Source organism: Triticum urartu, chromosome 6A (assembly GCF_056163025.1).
Source record: "Triticum urartu cultivar PI428250 chromosome 6A, HENAU_Tu73, whole genome shotgun sequence".
Classification (NCBI taxonomy): Eukaryota; Viridiplantae; Streptophyta; class Magnoliopsida; order Poales; family Poaceae; genus Triticum; species Triticum urartu.
This window is the reverse complement of record NC_141878.1, coordinates 427,303,675-427,311,316: the sequence shown is the minus strand read 5'-3', so window position 1 is coordinate 427,311,316 and position 7,642 is coordinate 427,303,675.

Sequence of the window (7,642 nt, the reverse complement as noted above, 5' to 3'; positions counted from 1 at the left end):
TGGTTCTCCTAGTGCTACCTTAGCCGATATAGCGGAACGTAAGGCACCAAAACATAGGAGCCGGGCAAACCCAACTATTGACCCAAATCATGATTCGGAGCCGATGCATATAGTGCTATAAGTTCGGGGTGCCGCACTTGTGAAAGTGTACGGACTTCTCACACCATATTAAAGGGTACTGAAGCCCCTGGCGTACTTGCCGTACCACAGTGTACGGGTGCAACATGTCATTAATGAACATATATAAAAGAGAGTAATGCAGAAAATAGACAAAAGCTATGCATTGTTTATAGAGAGGCTATTTATCAAAGCCGAACGATACAAGAAGTGTGATAAGCAAAAAGATATTTGGACTATTCAGTATGTCCTGACCAGGGGCAGGCCGCGGAATTGTATTTAAAACAGGTATACCGCTCGTAACAGAGACCACCGGGGAGTTCCATAATGTGGCATGGTTTGTCTGCCTCCCTGGATCTTGCATCGTTTGTGCGGCAGTCGAATTGCCGAACAGGTCGTCCGAAGTAAGGAGTCCTGAAAGTAAGAAAAAAAAAGAATCCGGCAGCCCCTAGTACGTTTTAAGCCGTATTTTGGGCGTGCCGTTATTGTGCCCCTTTCCCTGTGCCCATGGTATTTCAAGGGCGTAGTTATGTACGCGAGGTACTGATTTTGCTATGTCGCGAAAGCTGGGGTTGGGGCCGCATTTCTATGCTTGCTCAGAGTGTGCCAGGCGGTCATGCTGTGGGTTACTCCGGGCGCGCTTGGCAGTGTCTGGCTTTTTAATGGCCGGACTGGAGAATTGCATGAGAAGGCTACTTTGTACCTCCACTACGAGAGCCGCCGTATGCTCCTCCGTACGGAGGGAGCGTTCGGTGTTTCCGTTGACCGTAATTACTCCTCGGGGGCCTGGCATCTTGAGCTTGAGATATGCGTAGTGCGGCACCGCATTGAACTTTGTGAATGCGGTTCGTCCGAGCAGGGCGTGGTAGCCATTGCGAAACGGGACTATATCGAAGATTAACTCTCCGCTTCAGAAATTGTCCGGGGATCCGAAGACCACGTCAAGTGTTACTGAGCCTGTACAGTTGGCTTCTACACCTGGTATAACGCCTTTAAAGGTCGTTCTTGTGGGCTTAATCCTTGAGGGATATATGCCCATTTTCCACACTGTATCCTGATAAAGCAGGTTCAGGCTACTGCCGCTGTCCATGAGGACTCTTGTGAGATGAAATCCGTCGATGATTGGGTCGAGAACCAATGCGGCGAAGCCGCCGTGATGGATGCTAGTGGGATGGTCCCTTCGATCAAAAGTGATCGGGCAGGAGGACCATGGGTTGAACTTTGGGGCGACTGGCTCTATCGCGTATACGTCCCGTAGCGCACGCTTCCGCTCCCGCTTGGGAATGTGGGTTGCGTATATCATGTTCACCGTCCGCACTTGTGGGGGAAAGCCCTTCTGTCCATTGTTGTTCGGCGGCTTGGGCTCCTCATCGTCGCTGTGCAGCCCCTTGTCTCTGTTTTCGGCCCTTAACTTGCATGCCTGCTTGAACACCCAACAATCCCTGTTAGTGTGATTGGCTAGCCTTTCGGGGGTGCCATGTATCTGGTACAAGCGATCGAGTATTCGGTCCAAACTGGACGGGCCCTGAGTATTCTTTTTGAATGGCTTTTTCCGCTGACCGGATTTATAGCCTTTGAATCCGGCATTGACTGCCGTGTCTTCATTGTTGTCGCTGTTAACGCGGCGTTTTTGCTTATTTCGACGTGTCCTACCACTTTTGTCCTTGGTATCTGAATTACCAGGGTTCTTTGATAAGTTGTTACTGCGAGCTAGCCAGCTGTCTTCTCCCGCGCAAAACCGGGTCATGAGTGTTGTGAGGGCTGCCATGGATTTCGGCTTTTCCTGTCCCAGGTGCCGGGCAAGCCACTCGTCGTGGATGTTATGCTTGAAGGCTGCTAGGGCCTCTGCGTCCGGACAGTCGACTATCTGGTTTTTCTTTGTTAGGAACCGTGTCCAGAATTGTCTGGCCGATTCTTCTGGCTGCTGAATTATGTGGCTTAAGTCGTCGGCATCCGGCGGTCGCACGTAAGTGCCCTGGAAGTTGTCGAGGAATGCGGCTTCCAGGTCCTCCCAAGAACCGATTGAGTCTGCTGGCAAGCTGTTAAGCCAATGCCAGGCCGGTCCTTTAAGTTTGAGCGGGAGGTATTTGATGGCGTGTAGATCATCGCCGCGTGCCATGTGGATGTGAAGGAGGTAATCCTCGATCCATACCGTCGGATCTGTTGTGCCATCGTATGATTCGATGTTTACGGGTTTGAAACCCTCTGGGATTTTATGATCCATTACTTCATTCGTCAAGCATAGCGGGTGTGCGGCGCCTCTGTACTGGGCTATATCATGACGCAGCTCGGAAGAGCTATCTCTATTGTGTTCGTCCCGGCCGGATTTGTTGTATCCGGAGTGAAGATCATTGCCACATGCCATAGGGCGCCTGCGCGATCCGTAGATCGATCTTGTTTGTCTGGCCTTATCCTCCAGTATGTCTCGCAGGTCGGGCGCATTTTCCCGTGCCTTAATTGAGCGGCGTTGGGGCATGGCTTGGGTGGAGGGCCGAGAGGCCTCTCTGTCACGGCCGCGAGGTGGCCGGTCTGCCATGTCATGCGCTGGTGATGTAGGTGCTTCCTCCTCTAATCGGGGTAGTGGCCTGCGCTTCGGGTAACTCCTGGGGGGGCATTCGAGTTCATACTCTTCGGCCGCAAGGACTTCAGTCCATCTGTCAGCTAGCAAATCTTGGGCAGCTCTAAGCTGTTGCTGCTTTTTCTTGAGGCTGCTTGCCGTGGCTAAAAGCATGCGTTGAAAACGCTCTTGTTCGGCGGGGTCTGATGGTATGATGAATTCGTCGTCATCGAGGCTTGCCTCATCTTCGGAGGGAGGCGTATAGTTATCATCCTCGACCTCTCGGTCTGCCGCTCTCTCATGAGGGCTGGCTTCTCCATCTTCCTGTGCCGAATCTTGCTGAGGTGGGTGTTCTTCGGCGCTATCCGGGGTAGTATTATCTCCCGTGCCGGAATCACCATTTTTGCTTTGGCGGGATTTAGAGCGGCGCCGCTGACGCCGGCGCTTTTGCTGTTTCTTGGGGGCGTCATCCCCCACTGTTCCATCGCCATCTCCATCTTTTGGAGTATCCACCATATATATGTCATATGACGAGGTGGCCTTCCAGCGCCCTACAGGTGCTGGTTCTTGTTCGTCTCCTACATCGTCGTCCATGCCGTCGATGTCTTCGGAGCTAAAGTCAAGCATGTCGGTTAGATCGTCGACGGTGGCTACAAAGTGGGTGGTGGGTGGGTTTTGAATTTCTTCATCGTCCGTATCCCAACCTCGCTGACCGTAGTCCGGCCAGGGCTCTCCTGATAAAGAGAGAGACTTAAGAGAATTCAGGACGTCGCCAAAAGGCGAATGCTGAAAGATGTCTGCGGCAGTGAACTCCATTATCGGCGCCCAATCGGATTCGATTGGCAGGGGCGCGGGGGGTTCGGAGTCCGGGGAGGAGTCCGGATCCTTGGAGTCACGGGTCATGCAGAGTGCGGGGCTAGCGTTCGGCTCGATCGCCTCTGAGATCGCAGCCCCTGAGGCAGCGTCCAACCGCTGATCCTCGATCGACACAGTAGGCTCTGAATCAATGGTCGAAACCGATGCGTGTGCGGCCTCCAAGGCGCTGTTCGGCGGCAGAGCTATATCATGCCCATCGAGACAGTGCGGCGCGCTTGGCTGTGGCTCAAATCCGTCGAAGACTAAGTCCCCGTGAATGTCAGCCGTGTAGTTTAGGCTTCCAAACCTGACTTGATGGCCAGGGGCGTACCTTTCGATCTGCTCCAGGTGGCCGAGCGAATTGGCCCGCAGAGCGAAGCCGCCGAAGACGAAGATCTATCCAGGGAGAAAAGTCTCACCCTGGACCGTATCGTTGTTGATGATCAAAGGAGCCATCGGGCCTAAAGGCACGACACAAAGGAACTCTCAATGAAAGCACCAATGTCGGTGTCAAAACCGGTGGATCTCGGGTAGGGGGTCCCGAACTGTGCGTCAAGGCCGGATGGTAACAGGAGACAAGGGACACGATGTTTTTTACCCAGGTTCGGGCCCTCTCGATGGAGGTAATACCCTACTCCTGCTTGATTAATATTGATGATATGGGTAGTACAAGAGTAGATCTACCACGAGATCAAGGAGGCTAAACCCTAGAAGCTAGCCTATGGTATGATTGTTGTGTATGGAGTTGATTGCCTACGGACTACAACCCTTCGGTTTATATAGACACCGGATAGGGTTAGGGTTACATAAAGTCAGTTACAATGGTAGGAGATCTTGAATATCCGCATCGCCAAGCTTGCCTTCCACGCCAAGGAAAGTCCCATTCGGACACGGGACGAAGTCTTCAATCTTGTATCTTCATAGTCCAGGAGTCCGGCTGAAGGTATAGTCCGGCTACCCGAGCACCCCCTAATCCAGGACTCCCTCAATAAGTATTCTACGGTGGGTGAACAAATTACTGTTGAGCAATTGACAGAATTGAGCATAGTTATGAGAATATCTAGGCATGATCATGTATATAGGCATCATGTCCGTGACAAGTAGACCGAAACGATTATGCATCTACTACTATTACTCCACTCATCGACCGCTATCCAGCATGCATCTAGAGTATTAAGTTAAAAACAGAGTAACGCCTTAAGCAAGATGACATGATGTAGAGAGATAAATTCATGCAATATGAAATAAACCCCATCTTGTTATCCTCGATGGCAATGATGCAATACGTGCCTTGTTGCCCCTTCTGTCACTAGGAAAGGACACCGCAAGATCGAACCCAAAGCTAAGCACTTCACCCATGGCAAGAACTACCAATCTAGTTGGCCAAACCAAACGGATAATTTGAATAGACTTGCAAAGATAACCAATCATGCTTAAAAGAATTCAGAGAAGATTCAAATATTATTCATAGATAGACTTGATCATAAACCCACAATTCATCGATCTCAACAAACACACTGCAAAAAGAAGTTTGCATCGAATAGATCTCCACAAGAGAGTGGGAGAACTTTGTATTGAAATCCAAAAAGAGAGAAGAAGCCATCTAGCTACTAACTATGGACGCGAAGGTCTGAGGTAAACTACTCACACTTCATCGGAGAGGCTATGATGATGTAGAAGCCCTCCATGATGACGGCCCTCTCCGGCGGAGCTCCAGAACAGGCCCCTAGATGGGATCTCGTGGATACAGAAAGTTGTGGCGGTGGAATTAGGTTTTTTGGCTCCGTCTCTGTTTGTTTGGGGGTACGTAGGTATATATAGGAGGAAGGAGTACATCGGTGGAGCATCGAGGGGCCCACGAGGCAGGGGGCGCGCCCTAGGGGGGCGCGCCCCCCACCCTCGTGACCGCCTCTTTGACACCTTGGAGTAGGGTCCAAGTCTCCTGGATCACGTTCGGTGAGAAAATCATGTTCCCGAAGGTTTTATTCCGTTTGGAATCCGTTTGATATTCCGTTTCTTCGAAACACTGAAATAGGCAAAAAAAATAGCAATTCTGGGCTGGGCCTCCGGTTAATAGGTTAGTCCCAAAAATAATATAAAAGTGGAAAATAAAGCCCAATATAGTCCAAAACAGTAGATAATATAGCATGGAGCAATCAAAAATTATAGATACGTTGGAGACGTATCACCCGGCTCCCTTGTTTTGGTACCTTACGTTCCGCTATATCAGCTAAGGTAGCACTGGGAGAACTACTGCGATTGTGCCCCGGTTCTGCTGGGCTAAGCACCTCAGTAGAGAAAGCTAAAACTGGCTATCACAATAAGGCGAGAGACTGGTCGCTGTTCGAGAGGTTTCAAGTCCCTAAAGACTTATGCCTCTTAGAGCAAGGAGTCGGCCCTGTCCGGCTTAAGGCGTGTATCGCGCCCCGAATTCGGCCTTCCGAATACTAGGGGCTTCGCCGAAATTTAAAATTATAGAATTCTATGGCTAAGTGAGAGTGATAACGCATTATGGTCTGATTGCCTTGTTCGTTGTGCTGAGCACCTCCCTTGAAGGACCCAACAATGGGAACAAGAGTGCTCAGGTTTATCCCGAACACCTCGGCACTCGTGGCGTGGGGCAGAAGCCGACGACTAGACATCTCTCAGATTTGATAAACAACCGAACAGAAGGTAATATTTTAAATTCAGACAAGCGTTGAATAGCGCATATGAACAAGTTTTCATATTACAGGATTACACGAGCAAGTTCATTCAAATATTACATCTTTTGCACACTCGTCCGCTACGAGACGGGCACCCTTCAGGACACGCTCATAGTACATCTCGGGGTGGCGATGCTCCTTGTCCTGCGGCGGCCCTTCCTTCACCAGCTTCACGGCGTCCATCTTGGCCCATTGCACCTTCACACGAGCGAAAGCCGGGCGTGCACCTTTGATGCAGACGGACCACTTGATGACTTCCAGCCGTCGGCAGGCATCCACAAGCTGCCTCACCAGGCTGAAGTAGCTGTTGGGAACGGCGCCACCAGGCCACATCCGGACTATAAATCCCTTCATGGCCTGTTCGGCCGCCTTGTGGAGCTCAACCAGTTGCTTCAGCTGGTCGCTCAGAGGCATCGGGTGTTCGGTCCCAGTATACTGAGACTAGAACAGCTTCTCCGTTGAGCTTCCCTCCTCGGCCTAGTAAAACTGTGCGGCATCCGGCACGCTGTGGGGCAAATCTGCGAATGCTCCTGGAGAGCTCCGGATTCGGGTAAGTGACAAGTAATTTACTTTCACATGCTTGCTTTGCATATAGAATGCCTTACCTGCCGCTATCTTCTTCATCGCATCAATCTCCTGGAGGGCCTTTTGGGCTTCGGCCTTGGAACTCTTTGCACTCTCAAGGGCCGTGGCAAGCTCGGACTCTCGCGTCTTCAAGTCAAGCTCCAACGCCCCGTGCTTCGTCTCGAGAGCGTGGAGCTCTTGCTGCACCTTGCCCACCTGTGCCTCATGCCTTTCCCGCTCGGTGCGCTCCTTGGCCGCTTTGTTTTCGGCCTCGGATAGCGCTTGCTTCAGGGTCCCCACCTTGGTCATGGCCCCTGGCAAATTTACGATGATCCTGTAATTTTGCAATCGCATTCTTTATATATATATATATATATATATATATATATATATATATCCATAGACTAGGTACTACTTACCTTTGTTCTCCTCGAGCTGCCTCTTGGCAAGGCTGAGCTCTTCCTTGGACCCTTCAAGGCCCTGCTTCAGTGCGGCGACCTCCACAGTCAGTGTGGCAGAGGCCAGCAGCGAAGCCTGCATACGCATATAGACATATTTATATTAGACTCATGCGATATTGTTTGATCCTCTATTCGGTTTTTCTTTGTGAACACCGAACAGAGTATCAGGGGCTACTGTCTATGCGGTAATACTTTTCCTATATTTCAAATACTTATCTCAAAGCTTGTTAGAACGCTGACACAGGCTTCAGTCAGTCCGCTCTTGGCGGACTGAACCTTCCGAACCACCACACTCATTATAGTGTGGTGCTCTTCGTTGATGGAAGCGCTGCGAAGCGCTCCCAGCAGATTGTCCGGTGCCTCTGGATGGATAGAGGTCACCG